Genomic DNA, 21,789 nt, shown 5'->3' with positions numbered 1-21,789 from the left:
TTTGATATGAGGGTGGATAAAATAATACGGGTGACGGCCTCCAGTTTCATACATTTTAGTTAAATATCCTAATCTTCCGATTATAAAAGAAGGAAGCATCCTCTGACATTTACATTGTCAGGAAAAGATGCAGTGATTTCCCTAATCCTATCTACCGAGGACTGGATGAAATTCACCTGCATGGGAACTGTACCCCTTCCCGATTGCTATTAAAATGTGTCCTTGGGCTGGGGTTGTGGCTCAGTGGTAGAGCGCTTGCCTAGCATGTGTGAAGCACTGGGTTCGATCCTCAGCACCATATAAAAAATAAACAAAATAAAGGTATTGTGTCTCCATCTACAACTAAAAAAATTAAAAGAAAATGTATCCTCACTTCCAAGGTCAAAACTTTGCACAATGGAGAGTTTGTCCTGGTGGCAGACTTCTTTTTAGGGATGGCCAGGAGTTATACTGTGTAATTATTTGGGAGACCTATAAAAGGTGGGGCCGGTGGGGGAGGGGCAGGACTAGAAGGGGAGCCAGGACTTCCTTAGAAAACAGCCCATTTGCCTCTCAGAGCCATTTAACTCCCCTGTACTTCCTACCTCAACTCCAAATAGCAAAACTAGGGTTTACTTTCTTTCTTGTTTTGGCTTCCAGCTACTGGATTATCTTTGTAGTATAAGCTTCCCATTTTATGAAACTATCAATCAGTGAGGCCTAGGTCCAGCCTGGAAGGCAGGAAATTAATGCAGATATCCTTGTGGACACTGGCCCTGCATACTTGAGGTAGCTGGAGGTATACCATTTTTATACCTAGCATATGACTATTTCATAAATATCACTAAAGACCATGACATATCTTTGAAAGCATTTAAAATCTTTTCCAAATGAAATCCAAAGACTTTCCATTGCAGTGGCATTACTGCTCTCTCTTCACATCAATCTTCATTCCCACTGATCTCTGATCCCAACAGCCTCTGCTTGCCTTTTGGAGCCTCAGTGGTTCCAGATCGCATATGGAACACATGAGTTGGTTACTTCAAGAAGTGTCTTCCATCCTGTGGTCCCAAACTGAATGACTCTTAGATTTTCTGCTGGGAATGCTAAGACTTTTTTGCTGGAGATGAATAGGGAAGTAATGCAGGAAGACTCTTGCTTTAAGATTCCAAGGAAGGCAGAATGTAGGAACTGGGTGAGTTGCTGGGTCAAGCCATGACAATGTTATAGTTGAATTTTTAAATAAAAGTCAGTACGGCCTCCCCTGCTTTTTTGACAGTTTCTATGGTTTTATTTAAACACTAATGAAATGTGAACATGAGCCTTCTACAATGAGAATTTGTAGAATTTCTTCTACAAAGAAAACGATTCTTTGCTGAGCAGCCTGACATTGGGATTGGTGACTGACTGGCCAGCTGAGCTGCTCTTTCAATGATGGCTTGGCAGTTATTGTAGGGAAGATCATAAGCAATCTGAGCACAGTAAGATTTGTTACACAACAACAGGAGTTCCAGCTCCTTGATGTTGTAGGCCAGAAACTTCCGGAAGCCACTGGGCAGCATATGTTTCCTTTTCTTGTTGCTCCCATAATCAATGTTGGGCATCAAGATCTGGCCCTGGAATCCTGTCTGCACCCTATTGCCAATAGCTCTGAATTTCGGCTAGTTATGCTGAGATTTGACATATCAGACTGATGGGTGCTGGACAAACTTTTCGGTACTCTTTTTGACAATCTTGGGCTTCACCACAAGAGGTCTGTGGGTGGCCTTAACACCGAGTAGGAGACAGCTGTCCTCTTTGTAGGGAGAGCTGAAGTAGGCTTTTATAGTACATGTTAAGCCTCTATATCATGTTTTCCATACTTAGCCATTAAAAGCATCCAGAGATGCTCCAGAAAGTCCTAAAAAATTGTACTTACAGATATTTGGCCCTGACTTATCTCCAACTGTCAATAAAGACTCAGTCTCTTTTGGCTTGCCACAGGTGGTAGGTGACAAGGCCATTAGAGCTTGGATCAGACAGGGTTGTCTTGCCTTTGCAGCATGAGAAAAGAGCATCCCTGGCCTGGGAATGAGGGTCTATGCAGGCAAGCCTTCACTCACCATCAAATAATACTTTTGGGCTATCCAGTTTCTCGCTGGGATTGACAAGCGCAATGTGTTAAACAAGTTTGCTGAACTTCTGTCTTGCATCTATTATCCCCATAGTTCTTTTTCAATATTCACCTGTGTTACTCAATATTTTACTTTAAGTCAATTCACTTTTTTTTTTTAGTTTTAGAAACCATTTAGGAGTAAGATAAAATGTGGATCATGATAGCAAATGGGAAAACCAATATTTAACACATATTTAAAGAAATATTTCATTAATAAAAAGTGTTTGTGGACCACTTAAAAGAAGCTTAAACATGATCAATTTCAAAAGTCTAGGAATAGATCAGTGCTTTTGGGTTTTTTTTGTTGTTGTTGTAGAAGATGTAGATATGAATTTCACTTTATAACATATTTTATCTGTTTTTTAAATTGAAATAAAAATCCATATTTTAATGTTAGCGTAAGTTTTGGGTTCCTTATGTCTGATTTTCACATTTCCCTTATAGAATATTCTTAAGTTTATGTGTATGTAGATATATGTGTATACATAACATATATACATATATACATGTATATGTACAGTATACATATATATAATGTTTATATTAGAGACCATCAACATAATTAATTGTTCAAACTGTTAAGCTAATAAATTTTGTAGGAGCTCAGAAAATAACTTCAACAATCTCTGTCAATATATTTAATTAAAAATAATTTTCATCATATTTTTAATAGAGAAAAGAAGAAAGGGTCAACAATCCTATGCCCCATAAAATCCCTTTGATGTTAAAAAAATAACAATATGTCTACATATATCTTCTAAGTTCCTGCAATATGTCATTGATTAGGAAGATTGTAGTCCTGCAGTGTGGTCATTCTAGAATTCCAACATTTAACCTAAAATTTTATGAGTGAGTTACAGATACCCCAGTAAACATCAGGCAAATAGCCCATAGGTTGCTTGACCAGTTCTTCTGTGACACTTTAATAATCAAATTCATTTTCCTGCAACTCATGAAGTCTGATCCCCACAAATTGTTCCTATAGACAAATTAGTGCAAGTTTGGGGCTCCTAATGTCCGAGTGTAATATATAACAAGAAATAGAGCCATCATAAGTATCATTACAGGTTCAACTTTGAAATGGAAATGTCTCACTCCCCTGCCTCTGAGCTTCTGGCCCCAATAAATGAAGAGTATCTTGAGATTATAAGTCAAGCTGTTAACAAAAAACAAACAAACAAAAAGCCTACAGATGTTACCACTTTCACTACTTATCAGTGCAATCAATTTGCATGAGACAGGGCATTCAAAACAAAGTGCTGAAATAAAGACAATACTGAGGCTGATCTGTTGGCGAATATTATCCATAATTCCAACACCCAGTGTTGGAGTTAATCAGAATGAACTAATTTCTCTTTATGGTTGAACTTGAAAAAGTAAACATTATCAATTTAAAATTCTAAAACAAAAAAGCTCAGTGGTAAAGTGCTTGCCTTGCATATGTGAGGCCCTGGGTTCAATCCTCAGCACCACATAAAAATAAATAAAGATACTGTGTGTTTATCTACAACTAAATAAATATAAAAAAATTTTCTTTAAAAAATTATCAATAAATTAGGAGCACACATATTATTCCACAATATCTGAAAACAAGCGGATCAGATCCTATTTAAAATGTTCATCCCACTCTAAAAAATAAAGCCCTTGTTTCCCCTTGGGCTGACAGCCTTAAAGTTGTGGCTGTGAAAAATAACAGGGAAGTGACAAGTAAGTAACATTTTCACAGAGCTTTGTAGATTCACGAAGTGCTTTGACGTAAGGGAGGAGTATGAATTTCAGTCCTCAACTCTAACCTGGAGCTTTCTGTGCTGTTTTCTCTCAGTGTTATGAACTTCACTGCGTAGGCTCACGGGCCCTTTGAATCATAATTTTGAACTGTCCTGCTACTCTATTTTACAATTATTGCTTCACATGATTGCCTCTGCCCCTGGATTGTGAACTTCTCAAAGGAACTGTGAAAGAAATGTGAAAGTAGACAGAATCAAAATGGAGTCGCTTATGTCAACCCTCACACACACAAAAAGTAAATTAAGCCAGGAGGTTATGAAGGAAAGGTTCTCACACATGATTGCCTGATAGTAACTATCACAAAAGACTGCCAAACCACAAGCTTGCAGAGAGGCCACCGCAACCTTATATAAAAAGTACTTCTACAAGGACATCTGCCCAGCAACTGTCTGTTCAGCCTCGATTGACGCCACTATTGTAATTAATCATTGTGGCTGAGGATTATTGTTTCAAAATAGCTGATGTAATCCTCCTCATTTTGGCCTTTAAAAACTTCCCCTGGCCCCAACCTCTTTGAATATACCCATAGTTTACTCTGATGTGTGTATTCCCGCTGTAATGCTCTGCTGATCCAAAATAAATATCGTTATTCTTTGGAGAATCTCTAATTGCTTGTTTTTTAGATTGACAGAACAGACTATGTCTTGCTCATTTTTGTATTTTCAGTGCGGAGTCTAGTGCAGAGGTGCAGGGTATTTGCTTAATAAGTGTTGGATTCCTTGGGAGCCCATAAAAAGACTGAGCATTGGGTAATTTTTTTTTCATCAGCTCAGCACATGCCTTCCTCATCAGTAATATTTATTAAGTAACAGCATATGTTGTCCTCATCAAGGAATATTTATTAAGCAACAAATTTGTGCATAAAATTTGGCAAGGTACCACTGCCTCTAACATCCATCTTCTTTCAGTCCTTCCGATTTCCAAGTTTGTGTGCTCATTAGCTTTCTTTGGGTCTGTTGCAAGAACTTTGAACTCTGATCAGCACACACCTGACCCACTCCTACCTGTAAGCCTCTGCTCATATGTTTCTCTCCACCTCATCATTTCTGCACACTCATTATCATCTGTACTTCAAGCCCTTCCTGATGGTCTCTTCTGGCACTGTTCTAGTGGGGCGGGGGTGGGGGTGAATGGAGGTCAGAAATACCTTCTCCTGATATTCCCTAATATGCTATGTTACCCACCCCCCCACCTGTGGCTACTTATAAACAGGCTTTCTTTATTCTTGTAGATTTTCTCATTGAAGGAAGAATTTGTGTTGAATTTTATATCTATCAGAGCATCCAAATCACATAGTCAGTTTTGAAAAAAAAATTAGGTGAAAGACTAATTTTTGTGATGTTATAGCTCATTCTGTCTCTTCTGAAATAGCTTATAGTGACTTTTAGTCGCTGTCAGAATTGGAGTAAAATCCTAGAATCTTGGATCGAGAGAACAAAAGGAAGGGATTCCTGTCTTTCATTGATTCGGACATACTCCTAGCTGCGTATTCCTGTGCAGGCTACTTAGCGTCTCCAACAGCCTTTCCAGATTAGTTTTGTAATCATGCTTAAAAGCATACTTGAAGAATAAAATGAGATAATAGTTGTGAAGGCATTATTACAGGGCCTAGCTCATGGAAAGGTTGAATAAACTGTCATTACTTTACAATTGTTGTTGTTACTATGATTGCCAAATGATGCTGTAGAAAATCTTATAAAAATTGGAAATTAAAAGGCATGTGAGCGGAGGAAGAACGTTGCAGCTATTTTGTGGTTGTTGAATCAGTATCTGCCAATGGAGAACTCCCTGAGGGCCAGTTCTGTGTCAGATCTCTGCATCCTTAGCTCTTAGTTCAGTACTTGGAACAGAAAAGGATGCTTTAAAAGCCTTTTGGATGCAACCATATGCATTTGTTGATTGTGATAACAATAACCCTAGTATACTGAGTGATCACCAGATGAGTAGCCTTAGACTCTTTACAAAACATCTCACTTAGACTACACCACATTTTTGTTAGAAATGAGCTACTCTCCTCTGGGTTTCCATGCCTGTAATCCCAAGGACTCAAGAGGCTGAGGCAGGAAGACGCAAGTTTAAGGCCAGCCTCAGCAACGTAGCGAGACCTTGTCTCAAAAATAAACAAACAAATAAATAAAAAGGGCTGAAGATGTAGCTCAGTGGTAAAGGGCCCCTGGACTCCATCTCTAGTACCAAATAAATAAAAGAAAAAAAAAATGAACGGTTGTTCTATTTTGTTATTTTTTTGCCGAGGCTGCATAACTCACCCTGGGTCACCCAACTAGGAGTCCAAGACTGAAGAATGCAGGATTATCTGATTCTAAAACCCAAGTTCTCAACCACTGCTAGGTACTGTGGTATGTCCCCACAGTGTTAGAAGGTTCATGCAGGGTTCTAGGCCCTGAACTAAGAAGCGGGTAGAGGTGAGGCTGAAGAGGTGAGGCTGAAGAGGCAGCAGCTGTCAGTTGACTTTGGTAAGGATATCCGGGTTGGGGTGGGAAGAAGAAAACCAAGGATCACCAAAAGAATTCGTGCTGGAGGCGGGCTGGCAAGCCTGATGGCCCAGCTTCTAGCCCTATCCACTTCCCAGCACCTCAGGTTGGTGGCGGTTTCCCCAGGCAGGTTTCCTAACAGGCCAACCACAGTCGGCCTGGGCAGGCTGCAAGGCAGACCCGAGGTGTAACAGCAGTGCTAATGGGAACTTGGCCCTGCCCCAAGCCGGTATGGAAAGAGGCTGTTGGCTCTTGTAAAAAAAAAAAAAAAAAAAAAAAAAAATCCTTGGTCCAGGCCATTTTTCCACAAAGAGAAATTCACCGCCCCCCAAAGAAACACCATTGCCTGCTCCCAGTGCCAAACTTGAGGAAAATCAAGTCGTGATTCTCCCCTGCCTGGGTGAAATGACAGATAGCAAAAGAGCTTTCAGTTTCCTCTACCCCAAAAAAGTCTGCCAGAGATATAAATATTTAAAAACAGGAGCTAGACTGAGAGGGTTCGCTTTCACGGTGTCTTCTTTGGCAGGCGCGATCCTCCCACCAGATATCATTTTATTCCGTGTAATGGAATGGCAGTTCTGGGTCGCACATCCCAACTTCTGACACGCTGAGTGGAAGGAAAAAAAAAAAAATGACTGTGACCCTCGTAAACTATTTTTGTAGTTTGAAACAGACACGGACCCTGGTTGTGAATGCCAGATCGAGCAGAGCTGTGACGGCTTTGCTCTTATTTTTTTTTTTTTTTTTCCTCCTCCGGCTGTTTCCTTATTTTTATCTCCTGCTAAGAAGTCCTCTCTCAGATTTTGGCCAGTAGGATGACTCCCTTTCCTTGATACAGAGGAGGGGGTTCTCATTTATTTATTTATTTTACTTTTACATTAAAAAAAAAAAAAGAAAATCCAAACCCAAAAAAACAACAACAAAAACACACCCCAACTGTTCTCATCTCAAAATGGTTGTTATACAAGGAACAGTTCTATAAAAGAATGTAGTCCGCATCTCTTTGTTTCTCCCATACTGCGGTCCCCTAACCTGGAGATTCAGAAGACAATTCGAAGTTATTAACTCTCTTTTCGTATAGAGAAGTGGTTACAACCTCTGTGAAATTAAGTAGGTTCCAGCGTCCCAGTTGACCTTCACGATCTAGGCCTTCATAATTTTAGGTGGATTAGAGGAAACTAATGAGGATTTTGAAACAGGCTTTGGACTAAAACTCTCATCATGCAAATCCACTGAAAACCCCCATAACTTTAAAGCACAATTAACCTGATCCCCTGTCCTCCCCCTCCTGTCTCTGACTCACTTTATTTCCTCTTATTCTGTTTTTCTTAATCAAACCACAACAGCGGCATGGTGGATTTTTTTTTTTTTTTGCTATTTTTCATTACATTCCGCAGCCCTTTTTCTTTCGTTTCCTTCTCTCCCCCCCCCCACCTTTTTGTTCTAAATTGCTCTGTCCTCAGAGTCTTTTTAAATGTGGTTTAGGACTCACAAGAGTTAATAGGCACAGGGGGAGGAACCCACTTGTTTTAAGCCTGGAGCCTGTCACCTTTTCTTGGCAATTACACTGCTAATGGCTGGGTCCCAAGCAAAGTGGCAAAGAATATCTCTTCTCACGTTCCCAACTCACAGTGCATCCCCAAATACCAGATGGTGTTTTTGGAATCCATTTCACTATGTTTGATATGACAATACTTTTGTATAATGTTAAATTATATATAACTATTGCAAATAGTTGAGATCAGAGCAACCAAGAAGCGAAAAATTAGACACGAGAAGGAAAGATAGAAACTAAAGACTGTGGACTTTCATCTGCGCCCCCCCACCCCTTGTACCCAGTCCCCTTGGATTTTCTTTTAATCTGGAGAGGATTGGCAGGAGGGGTTGGGGTGTGGGACGGAGGGGGTGCAGCATGGGGGGGGAGCATGGGGGATGGGGAGGAGCAAAACGTAGCGCTGCTGTATCGTTGCGATGAAATAACACCGAATTGGGATCCTCTCCCTGCTGGAGTTTGGTACATATCACGAAAAACTTGCCAGACATTTCGCGAGCAGCGTCATCTCCTTTCAATGGCCAAAAACCTCAAAATCAGCCAAAGAAGCTTGATAAAGCCCCACAACCAAACCCCTTTTTGGAAACCGTGTGTGTTTTTATTCTTTGTTGAGGGACATACAAATGAATTACCAGACCTGAAAACCTGAGTCACTGCCTTAGGAGTCATTAGAGGGACAGTGAATGAGAAAACAAATAGCGACTCAAAACAGTACAAAGGAATTGGACAGAAGTAGTGCAGAGGCTTCCCCTGTTTGGGGGCACGTGGATATACTATTTTTTTTTCCTTAATGTCAGTAGATGGACCTGGACCCTCGCAGTAAAAACATCTCAAAGAGTGCTCCCTTGAAACACGTAACACCCATTGAGCGGTATTCCTACCCCAGCTGGCCACATGGGGTAAACACATCTCCTTAATTTTAATTTTCTGGCTATTTGACAATAGGCAACCTCTGGTCCTCTTTCCTCAACCTTCAAACAGGCCTTATCTCCACATTGCAGGACTTATTGATTTCAGCCCAGAGCGAATGCATTACAGCCAAGTGATAAATTGCTTAAAATTATTCTTAAAAAAATGAAAATGCTGGAAACCTCTGGCGCTGCTTTTTGAATGGAGGGTGGGCAGGACAATTTCCAAACTGCATATATCAGATTCTTTCAGCCGACTGATTCCTTCTTCCTCAGTCACATTACCAACCTTCAGAGCCCATCCTCAGAAGCAAGGGCTCACCCTATTCATGCCACTTGGGATTTACGTTGCAGATGAGCTTCCCCTCCACCACCAGTCCCTGCTTCATACCGGACCCCTTCTCTCAACATCTCACCCTCCCCCACTTGCCTCTCCCAGCATATAGCAGCACTGTCCTCCCCGGAAAGCTCCTACAGCTCCAGTGACTACTACATAATTAACAATAACTTGTAGCAATGCAATTTAAGAGTCCTTTTAATGGGCAGCGATGGTAGAATGTATAGCCCATCTTTCTTTGTCATCTGAGAAAAGCGGCCCCATGCAGAGCTGCTGGTTGCTGAGTGACGCTTTGTTGTCTGCACCAGACACAGTACCAGCTGCACTGGCAGGTAGCCGAAATGCAAGGAGATAGCTGCCAAACTATGCTATACAAAGGGAGCCGTGCCAGAGAGAAAGGGACCTTTGCATGCAATGACCTCTGACCCCTGAGCCAGCATGGATCCCATATTCATCCCTTCCAGACAATTGCATCTTTCATTCCACCACAAACTATGATTAGAAAGGGACTGTTTGTGATTGGGGTTGGTTAGCTTATAAGTTCCCACCAATGGAGTTATTGCATTTTTCCTTCCATTTTTAACAGTGACAATATTTTTCTTAATCTGGGGGTAAGAAGAGATAAGCAATTAAACAAGGGGAAATAAGAAAAGCAAAACAGTAACCCAGCCAGTGGTATGGGGCAGGGATTCAAGGAAAGTGAAAAGGGTTTAGATAATGACCATATGGCATTTAAAAAGTCAAACGGAAATTGAACTCTCACCTGATCAGGGGGAAGCTTCCCATAAGGAGACCAATGGAACTGTGCATTTTTAAGAAAATTGCTAGCATCCTCGACACTGCTATATAATACGTCTTTCTTTCTACCAGCAGAGCTTTTGTTTGGGCAACTTAGATTAATGAGAAACTAACAGCTTGTATTTGAATATGTCTTAGCAAGTTCACTTTTGTTCTTCTTTGAAAAACATCAGCGATCTTTGGAAAGTGGCTTTTATTTCGTATTTTAAAGCCATTCTACACCAGGACCTATGAAAAGAAGCCCACAGGCTCAAGTAAGGACCACCTGAAAGCCAGAGCAGCCTTTTTGAACCCCAGTCTTCACCGTCATCCAGTGGGCAGAGAAACTAGTTGTTAACACTTTACACAAACACAGCTGCATACCACAGTGCACCTAGGAAACACTCTCACAGTGGCCAAAACATAAGGAACAGGGGTTTCCAATTCTACATCTTCCAGGAAAAAAAAAAAAGAGTCTATGGTGTAGGTGGGGGTGTACTCTAAGAGCTTTTCCAGCAGCAGAGGCCTTTCTGGAATAATTCTTCTTTGATCTACTTCCCTATCAAAGGCCCTGTTCCTTGGAGGCAGGGGAAAGAAAAACAGGTACCTGCCCACCAGCTTGGAGGAGCTGCACCTGACTTCAGACTCCCACACGAAGCCGTCTGTTCTTTATTTTCACTCTGTATGAAGCTAATGGAATTTGCAGTTGATTAACCTCAAATCTGGAGAAGTGATCCAGTCTGGAACTGCAGCTGGCAGTGCTAAGGCTCCTTGTCCTTCCTAACTGAGTCAGACAGCAACAAGTGTTGCTCCCCAGAAGCAGAGGCCCAGAGACATGGGTATGAGAAGGAGCATCCCAGGGGTTCAGGGACAGCCAGTAGGAGCAGAGGCAGACCGTGGCTAGCATCTGAGCTCCAAAAATAAAATGCTGCTGTCTAGATGACAAATTAAAGCAGGAACATGAGAGTGCATAAGAAGAAAAACATCCTTCTGTGTGGAGTCTCAGCTCTGTGGAGAGGCAAATGTGGTTAAAGCATGAATGTTGGGCTAGACTGCCTGACTTTGAACCCGGGCTCCCTTACCTACCAGCTGTGTGACTAAACAAATTACTGAACTTATTTCTCTGTGCCTCCCTCTCCTCATCTATCAACTGGGAATAATTGTAGTTATTGAGGAATTGTAATGAGAGCTAAATGGATTGATATTTATAAAGTGCTTAAGAATTGTACTTGGCCAGTGTATGTGTGTATGTGTGTATGTAAATAATAGCTTGTATTTTTTTTGTGTGTGTGTGTGTGTGTGTGTGTGTGTGTGTGTATCTCAAAATTTTTTCCTTAAAAATCCATGAACTTATTTTTAGGAAATATGCAAATATGTATTTTTCTATTAGAGTCATTAATTTTACTCATATTGCATTAAGAGAAGTTAGGTATCTTTTTATCAGCTTATAAACCTAAAAGACAACAATAATATAGGTATCTTGATATTCTGCTAGACTAAAAAAATTTACAAAACCAACTCTCATGTTAAAGCAGGGGTATAAGCAAGTTAAAGCCATAGGGTTGTTCTGTATTGTTCTGCCTCAGACAGTAAAGGTTGCTGTCGAATTTTCTGAGGGGAAGCTTCCACATATGGTATATTTAGTGCATGAAATGTGGCAGTTGGATTCCTGTGTGTTTTTTTTTAAATTGTCATATAAACAAATAATTCCAAACATATTTCTTCTTCGTGGATTTGTTTCTATTTTGCAAATTGTTTCAGGCATCAATAAACAGGATTACACAAATGTGCATACAACTGCAAAACTCATTTAGTTTAGCAAGTGCTTCTCACATATTCATTTACTCAACAATGCTACTTTCAAGTCATGTCAACATTACTCCATTTCTGCCTCATGACTAATACAGTGTTACTTAAACCCATTTCACATCTTACACCCAAGGAACACCACCAACCTTTTGGTGGGCACCACCTGGTTTCTAATTAAAATCAAATTAAGAAAGGAACCTTCTGCAGAAGTGCAGATTCTTCCCTAGCACTCTTACAGGCTGGTGTCCTTGGCCAGAGTCTACAACGTTATAACCACGAATGCGAAAGCTCATTATAGGGAAGAAGCAAGAAGTGAAAAGCACAGTAGACCAATTAAGGGGCTGTTAGTGAGAGGCATATGGCTATCCAAGAGGGCGATGTTTGCATTGTCTGTTCTTTTTTATCAAGGAGAGTGAAATGAATTTTTCACTTGTAAAGTAATACTCTGCCAATTTCAAAATACCCCAAGCTGGATCCCTAATATCCGTGGATGAGAGAATGGGAAGTCGCATACTAAAGACTCTCACCTTCCACATAATCATGAGAGAATGTACTACTTTGTGTGTTGAGTAAGGGATTTCTAAATGCACACAACCATCCTGAGCCCGGCCAACAGGAAAACAATACCCGTTATTCACTCAATTTTCTTAAGCTAAAAAAGGCGAGTGATAACAACATATGCTCTAAATGTGACCCATGCAGTTTAGCTTAAAGGCAAAATAAGATAAAAGTCAGCCCTGCACACAGAGTTTTTAAACAGAAACATACGTATCTATACACTTTCCTTCCCTCTCCATATGTTACCCTGTGGTAGGAACCTAATCCTGAGCATCACACCTTTTGCTCCTGGATCCCAAGCTCTTCTCAGGAAGGAGTGCCAGCCCTGGGAGCAGGTGGTGAGGATGGATGTGACGGTTTCACAGGTGGAGACACTTGGTGTTCCTGACTTCTAGTTGATTGAACTCAAGGTACTGCCACTCTTCATTTGGGAGGCAGGAGAATGTTGTCTCTCTTTGGAATCTCACTGACAACGCAAATGAAATGGAGTACTTCAAGGTGGCCTTACTCAAAGATAACACTGTGAAAAGGTTTTCTTCCTTTCTATTTAACTTCATCTGCCCCAGAACTGCCAAATATAATTGCAGACTCTAGGAGCAAACTTTCTTCTTTATGTATGTCTTTTGGATAGAGCTTGGAACACCAGGAAAAAAAAAAAGTCACCATCTGGGGGAACTGAGTTCCTGAAATGCATGCTTTTAAAACCAAAAGTAAAGTGTGGACAGCTTAGAATTGAAAACAAAATCTCATCCTCTATGATCCAGACTCCTTGGTGGTGGTTGGCAAGTCCTCACCTGTCTCCATGGAGAGGTATGTTTCACTGCTGTGCTGCCCAGGACCAATTTCAGTTGAGATCTCAGATGCTAAGTTTGTACCCAAGCACAAGTGCTGAGGAACCTGATGTCTCCTAGACATACAGGTTCTCCAAGGAAAACAGACCTCCAAAGTCTGAGAGCTCCTTCTGGCTTGAGCCTTTTCTTTTTTACTGACTTCTGAGAATTCCATGTTCTCTCAAGTTGGATTTTGACTATAGTCACTCAAAACTATTTGTAAGAAGTAGTCTTTAGTGACACTCTTTCTCAATTTGATAAATTAAATTCTTGGAGGGAAAAAGTTTTTAAAAATTATGAAAGCCACATCGCTCTTCAGTTCATGTGTAATGGAGAAGCAATAATTTTGCTAAAATTCTTTTTTAAAGAATTTTGACTATGGGACATATTATTCTCATATTCAGGTGATGCCCAATATAGTGGTTACAAATGCTCTCCAGGGGAGGTGTGGGAGTCCTTGACATTTTAATTTTAGCGGGACCTCATGGGGAAAAAAACAAACAATCCAACATGAGCCTTTTCTCCTTTCCTGATCAGAAACCAAACCAAAACCCCAAAATGAAAAAATTTTAAATAAACGAAGAAACAATATATTAATCTAATAGTAATGGTCATGATAGCTAACACATTTGAGTCTTTACTATGTACCAGGCACTATGCTAAGTACTTTATAAGTTCACACTCTTTAACAATTATTGGAAGCCAGACTCAGTGGCACATATTTGCAATCCCAGTGTTTAAGAAGACTGAGGCAGGAGAATTGCAAGTTCAAAATGAGCCTCAGGAACTTTGAATGCAGCAAAGGGGAGAGGGCAAAGAGATAGGAAAGTTGGTGGAATGAGAGGGACATCATTGCCCTAGGTACACGTGTGGTTGCACAAATGGTGTGACTCTACTTCATGTACCACCAGAGAAGCAAAAAATTCTGCTCCATTTGTGTACAATGAATTGAAGAGCTTCCTACTGTCATGTATAACTGATCAGAATAAACAAAAAAAGAATTCACTATATATTAGAGACTAAAAAGTGTTGATATGATAACATATTTACAGATAAAATAATAGATGGTTGTATTTGGTGAAAATATTAGGTATTAACTATGAAAGTCATGTAATTATGGCTCTGGTTTATTTTAGAGTATAGGTTCAACCACACATCATGCAAATTATAAAGATATTATATTTAATGTTTATGTAATAGCATAGCATTTCTTCTAAAATAATAATAAAGGAAAGTATCTGTAATTAAATAAATGCTCTCTTCCATTAATGTAAAAAACAAAAAAACAAAACAACAAAAAATAAAAACAAACCAAACCAAAAAAAAAACCCCCAGCCTCAGCAACTTATCGAGACCCTAAGCAACTTAGTGAGACCCTGTCTCAAAATAAAAAATAAAAGGGATGGGGATGTGGCTCAGAGGTTAAGTGCCCCTGTGCTCTGCCCCTTGCACCCCAAACAAAAACAAGACAAAACCTGAGGCTAAAAGAGTTTGAGTAACTTTGTCTAGTCACACAGGAAGTGCTTTTGGATCTTGGGCTTTTCATCTTTAGAGCTCATACTCTTAGTCACTATTTATATTGCCCTAGGACATTACTATTTATGTGGATCACTATGGCCTAATTATAATAAGAATAGAATGAGGTAACAAATAATGAGCTACATACATATAAAGTCAGGTCTTTGGTCTTCTGGACTGAGCTCATCTGACCCCCATTGACCAAGCCCTCCAAAAGCCAAGAGATGATATTGCCTTTGCCTTCCTCTTCAGGCAGCTAGACCAGTGCTCCTCACAAGCACACACTCAGAAGTTCTCTTAATGAATGGATAAATGACATAACTCTTGGTTCTCTGAAAACACACTGACCCGTCATTGGATTTTTTTGGTGACAATTTTTAGAACTGTGGTTGGCTGCCCCAGGCAAAGCCAACTTCCCCTTCCTTCTAGACTGTGTGTGCTCACAGCCTGCAAACTCACTGAGAAACAGACTGGAAAAAAAACCATGATTTGATCCCAGGACAGTGAGGCCTCTGATAGGTGACACTTGGAAAAGTATGCTGTTATAGCAGTTAGAGGAGGAATTCAAGAGAGAAGTGTGCCCATTTAGAAGAGGTAGCCACAAGTGAGGGGAAGTTTAGAGAAGAGGCAAAGTCCTGGTTCAAAGCCTATCCTCTATAAGCATATGAAATGATGATCAATCAATAATCATTAGGCGCGCTGGGGACGTGGCTCAAATGGTAGCGTGCTTGCCTGGCATGCACAGGGTGCTGGGTTCGATCCTCAGCACCACATAAAAATAAAATAAAGATGTTGTGTCTGCTGAGAACTAAAAAATAAATATTGAAAAATCCTCTCTCTTTCTCTCTCTTTGAATAAAGTCTATCTTAAAAAAATAATAATCATTAGGGAAATGAAAATCCAAACCATGATGAGATACCACTTCACACCCACTACGGATGGCTATTCATATGTGTGCCTATGCACATACACACAAAAAAATAAGAGGCTTTGGCCAGGATGTGGAGACACTGGACTTCTCATGCATTGCTGGTGGGCATGTTCAGTGGTGTGTAACTTCCGGGAAAGGCAGGATGGTGGTTTGTCAAAAGACTAAATACAGAATTAGCATGTGATCCAGCAATTCTACTTCCAGTTATAGACCCCATGGGGAATTGAACAGATATTTAACATTTATGTTTTTAGCAACATTTTTTGAAATATCCAAAAGGTGCAAACAACTTAAATATCCATCAATGGTGGACAGATTGACAAAACATGGCATATCCATGAATGGAATATTACTTATTCTCAATGAGAATGGGAATTCTGACATACACTGCAATGTGGTTGAACCTTGTGATTCTGCTTACATAAGGCAGCTAGACTAGTCTAATGCATAGTGGCGGAAAGTAGAATGGAGGGAGATTCCTAGACCCTGGGGGTGGGAGAATGAGGAGTTACTATTTAATGGGTACCGAGATTCACATGAAAAAGTTTTAGAAATGAATGGTGGTAATGGTCGGAAAGCAATGTGAGTGTACTTAGCAACATTGAATTGTGCCCTCATAAAAGGTTAAAAATGGTAATTTTGTGTTTTGTGTAAAAATGGTAATTTTGTATTTAGTCTTTACACAATTAAAAAACAAAAAACCCTATTCTCACAGGCAGTGGGCAGCAGGATCCAGCTTGAAAATGACAGTAAGCTTGGGCCAGGTCTAATCTCTCACAATCCTTTAACAGATTCCCAGTGCCTACCTTCGGAGCAGGAGCATGTTGGGTGAGGGTGCTGATGGCCCTTGGCAAGCTCCCAGGGTCGGGAAGTGTATGGCAGCTGCAGAGCCCCAAGGGCGTGGTGTTTCCTGAGCCTGTTGGTGGGGTCCACCATCTGGCACACAGTGCTCAGGGTTCCCAATCTCTGCTGAACACCTTTTGAATTTGAGCAATCCTAGGGATGCTAAGCATAAAATCTCTGGGCTAAAATTGTTCCCTTTCATCATTGCATTTGGAGTTTAACATGGTTTCTGGGCTGGACAAGGCAATGCTTTTTGTCTTAGGCCAACTCAACAGACATCATTTTAGGCACATTCTTCTGAGTTACAAGGGGATTAATAAAGGCCATCCGAATCAGATGCCCAGTGATTTTTTAAGGATGGAGACTAGGTCCTTTTATGCTAAGTGGTACTTGATAGGATTGCCTAGTAATCTAGAATACTTATAAAGAAGAAGAGTCAAGGTCCAGAACTGAATTTGGGTTAACTTCAGACCTAAAGTATTAGGACCCAGAATTACATGGGTAATGACATTAATCTCTTCCTGTTTGTATCATTTTTTCCGTGTTGTACAGCTTTGCTTGCACATCTGCTCTTGTCCCTGAGATCCTCACCATAAACCTGTGAAGCAGGCAAGGCGGAGGTTTTGTCTAGTCCACACATGAGGAAATTGTTAATGCGTTAGTTCCTTAGGCCCACAGTACCCTCAGGACCTGATTTTCCCACCCCAGCTTAGAACATGATAGGTTTTCCATAAACTCTTGCTGAATGGCTCAGGGAATGTCCAGAAAACTTCTAGTTAAGTGCTTGAGGTCCAGTAGGAATGAATGGGGTCTGGGACTCCTTTTGAGTTCTTTTTTTTTTTTTTTTTATAACAATACTTTGATATAAACAACAGTGTTTCCTGCCAAATTCCTTCTGGCGAATCTGTCCACCTGTGAGGTTACATATGTCTTAACCAATCAGCCTTTAGTTTGGTGGGCTGAATGCCTCAATGGGTTCCCCATAAGTAAAAGGAGCACATCTCCATAGGAAGCTGGCGAGGTAAGGATGCTCCTAGCTGTCTGCTCCAGACCACGTGGCCGTTCACAACCCCTCCTTCTCTACCTGGCCCTCTGATACTCTTCTGTCACCCTTTGCTGTCCGGAATTAGGGGATTCCATACTTTCCTTTTAGACTTGTTGCAGCAGGCTAGACTTCTTTTATCAGGTGGCTTGCTATCACTATCTTATCAGGCAACCTCACTCCTGTTCCATCCTTTCAGGCCTCTGGGCAGATCCAGGCTGATCCCTTGGTAGCTGGCTGCCCCTCCCCCCTGCCCAGCTCCCATTCACACAGCTTCTCTCATTCCCCTTCTCTCTATCGAAGTCTGCTCTGTTTCCTATTAGGGGAGCGTGCATTTTAAATGTCTAGGCAGCGTCTGTCTCCGTGGCCACAGTGCCTCTGCTCCCACCATCCCCCCAGCCCCTTCCCTGAGTCAGACACTAGAGCGGGGAGCATCAATTTACAGTTGCTGGCCAGATACCAGATGTTCTGGGTGGAAGCAAATTGTCATAGAAAATGTTTGTCATTTCAGATAAAGATCAATGCTAAAAGTGGTAAGGATGGAAAGGAACAAAAAGGAGCTGCAGTTTTTATTGCTGTTATCATAATTAATAACAGTCTCAGGCAGTCCTCCACCCCCTTTCCCTCATCCGGTTGGAAATGATTATAAACTTTCTGAAGCTTCCCTGATAGACAGTCTTCATTCCATCCTGACATGCCACAGTAATGTGGAGGGGAAGGGGTGTTTTACTAGTTAATGGAGAAATGTGACAGGTAAAGCAGATCGAATATCTCTTATCTGAAGTGCTTGGGACCAGAAGAATTTCAGAGTTTGGCTATTTTTGGATTTTGGAATATTTGCATATGCACAATGAGATATCTTAGAGATGGGGTCCAAGTCTAAACATGAAATTCATTTATGTTTCTTATAGCCTGAAGGTTGGTTTGTACGATATTTTAAATTATTTTTTTAAAAAAACATTGTACATGAAATAAAGTTTCATAGTGTGGAATTATGTTGGTACTCAAAAAGTTTTTGGGGTCTCGGAGAATTTTGGATTTTGAATTTCCTGATTAGAGATGCTAAGATGAATTTCTCAGAGAAACATCTGTTTCAATGAATAAGTGTCATAGACTATTAGAGATGGAAAATGAAAGGAAATGCTGAAAGAATCTCATTTAACCTCTTAATTTTGGAGGTGATGAGACTGAGACCGAAGTTCATTAGAAATAAAGTAACTGGCTCGAGGTCCCCCAGCAAGACTGGGAAGTGTTGCTTACTCTGAAGCAGTTCTTGGAGGATCACAAGGATGAGAGCATACTAGAGATGTTGGCAGACAATAGGTGGAACTCTGGTTAGTACAGCAGATTCCTGTCCTGCTTAGCCATGCAAATTTATTTTCTCCAGATATTTAGGAATTAATGTTTTTCAGAATATGTTTTCATAAAACCTGACTGAATGTGAAAAAGACAGGCATGACCTCTAGTCACTTAAAGATATTTAAAGGGTATATTTATACCCAAATAAAGATGCTTTAAAAATACCTGGAGAAAAAAAAATATTTTGCTATTGGGGATTGAACCCAGGGGTGCTTAACCACTGAGATACATCCCCAGCTCTTTTCATTTTTGTATTTGAGACAGGGTCTTGCTAAGTTGTTGAGTCTGATCTCAAACTTATAACCCTCCTGCCTCAGCCTCATGAAATTCTGGGATGTGCCACTATGCCCAGCCTGGAGATATTCTTGAACTAATTTCAGGGAGCTTATAGCAAACAACTGTACTGCCTTTCTACATTCTTTGGAGATGGTTGTTGGAGACAGGAAGCACTCAAATTAGGTTCAAGATTTATGTGACCTTCGTTGATTTCGTCTTCAAAGGGGGAAAACAACTATTATTTATTGTGGATTACCCAAATAAATGCTGCTTTACAATTCAAACACTCACATTTTCTCAGACTACCTTGGAACTTCACTTCTTCAATAAAGAAGATTGATGATCCAGTAAACTAATTCACTCATAACGTAAGGGACATGCTGTGCCCACAGGTGGCACTTTAGTCATGTGATAGCTTGTTATAGAAAGAATTTAGAGACTGTATCTCATCTATCGTGTGTAGGTGACTGCCTAACCCACTTACATGTGATGATTGAGGAAATAATGTAAACAAATGAAGTCTTTAGTTTTTACCACCATAGACTCAAATAAAAGAGTCAGGCAAGAAATAAATCAAAGAGAGCAACTATCCCCATATTCAGGAATGAAGTTAGTTCAACTGCAACTTCTCAGAGGCCTGATCCACAGTATAGATATGGCACAGTGCTCATGTTCCTTCATGAGCAAGGGAGAGGAACAGAGAGTATTTAAAATGAAAGGGGAGCAAAGGTAACCAGCTCTGCAGTCTTCTGTAGTACCAAAGCCCATTCAGGTGTTCAATACATGAATAAATGAAGGAGGGAATGCAGGGAGAGAGAAATAAATGAATGACCCCTTAATCTACTACTGTATTCTAGCACATAAAGTACAGCATGGTAAGGGTAGAGCAGAGTGTGACAAACCATCTGTGTGCATGAGAGATTATTGATCTTCTAATAAGTTTATAGTGATATTATAAGTTTAAGTTCATATTTGTAAATTTTGTTCAAGTTTAGCTCATTGTCCTCATTTAATCCACAGAACCCGAAGTAACAAGATAATTCATTCTAAAGCAAAACAAACAAAACACCTTGATCATTTTAAATGGCAATAAGTCCAAATGTGCATTGTTTCTTGCTTGCTAGTTATTTTAATGGGGTAATTGGTAACTGTAAAGATATGAATTGAAATCAGTTTTTCTCAGAAGTGTTACTTGATATATCAAAATAAACTGGGACAACTTCTCAAAGCATTTGTTTTTTTCCCCCCTTCCTGCCGCATCCTGGAAATCGTGTCAGAATGTGGGGGTCATGGATAGATTTAGGGAAGTCCCTAGTTACCAGGTATACTGATGATCCCCTGTCTTGTAGGGGACTTCTCTCTAATTTAGATTCAAACAAAAGATCATGGGATTTGGAGTCACCTTGGAGTAGTTTTACAACATGAGAAAATTTGTAAACTCTTTGAGTATCAGTTTCTTTTTTTTCCTTTTCTTCCTTTAAAAAAAATTTTTTTTTTTTAGGAGGTCCTGGAAAACGAGGCTAACAACACCAATACTTGGAAGGCTGTAGATGAATGTGTTTGGAAATGTCAGGCAAGTGCCTGGCACATGGTACAGTGCTCAATAAATGTTAATTTTCTCCTGCTTCTAAATTTAAAGTCATAAACCAGTGCTCTGGACAATGATCTGTGAACTCAGCAAATCCTCAGACATTAAAAAATGATTCAGCATAACCCTTTGTTGTGGCAGAAAAATACGCTATTGTATTTTATAAAGAATTTTAGCACGGAGAGTGAAAACTAAAAGGGTCTCTGGGTTAACTCTCACTTCATTAGAAAGTGCAATCAAATAGACTTTCCAAAAATACTGATTGGTGTATTTTTACAGATATTGACAAGCACCCAGAAGAATCACCTAAGGCAACAGATTGAGTCAGGAAAGGCTAAAGGTCTGTGCATAACATTAAAGTTCTCCAGAATTAACCCTTTCCACCAGTGTATGCTTCTTTTTAGAAAAGTCAGCATTTTAAGAGTTGAACCATAAAGCAAATATAAAGGAGGGGAGGGTGGAGAAGATGCCCACTGGGGGGGGGGGGAAACCCATTCAACCTTTCATTTCTTTTCACAGCAATATCCCTAGAGAGCCAATAATTAACTAGTCGACTTAAAGACTTTGAGTAATACAAGTGGATGAAGCACAGAAACTTAGAATATCACTATTGCTAATTAAATGCCAATTGAAAGCGAAGAGCATTTCCTTACCGCGGTCTATCCTCTACCTGCCCCACCAGCTCACATCTTGCCAAGTCTTTGAACTCTGGCTCCGATTACTTTGGATGGAATCCACTGGGGCTCTTCTTTCATCTAGATGCTTCTGAAGGTGCTGTCTACCTTCTCTGAGCGGTCCCCACTTCTTCCTGGTGAATTTCTAATTGGTTTTCAAGATTCATCTTAGATCCCTCTCTTCTTGAAGTGTTCTCTGAAAGTCCCCAGACTGGGATTTTGGCTTCTTTTTTAGCATCCCATACAAACCTCTATCATGCCAATCATCATGCTGTGCTACAATTTATTTTTTCCCCCCGTTGGTGTCTCCTACTAGCCGGTATTAGTTCAATCTGTATTTGTAAGATTCATTTAGCCTACAAATATTTATTAA

General features: G+C 40.3%; 1 protein-coding gene and 1 pseudogene across 1 annotated transcript in view; both read right to left on the bottom strand.

Annotated features, from left to right (window-relative positions):
• Nfia (nuclear factor I A) overlaps positions 1-21,789 on the bottom strand; it is a 561,296-nt gene that overhangs the window by 522,549 nt on the left and 16,958 nt on the right. The window lies entirely within an intron of this gene.
• On the bottom strand, positions 1,333-9,263 carry LOC120890864 (large ribosomal subunit protein eL32 pseudogene; annotated as a pseudogene).

Source organism: Ictidomys tridecemlineatus, chromosome 11 (genome assembly GCF_052094955.1).
Source record: "Ictidomys tridecemlineatus isolate mIctTri1 chromosome 11, mIctTri1.hap1, whole genome shotgun sequence".
NCBI classification, from domain to species: Eukaryota; Metazoa; Chordata; class Mammalia; order Rodentia; family Sciuridae; genus Ictidomys; species Ictidomys tridecemlineatus.
Note: the sequence above shows the minus strand (reverse complement) of the source record. Positions and strands in the feature narration are given on the sequence as shown.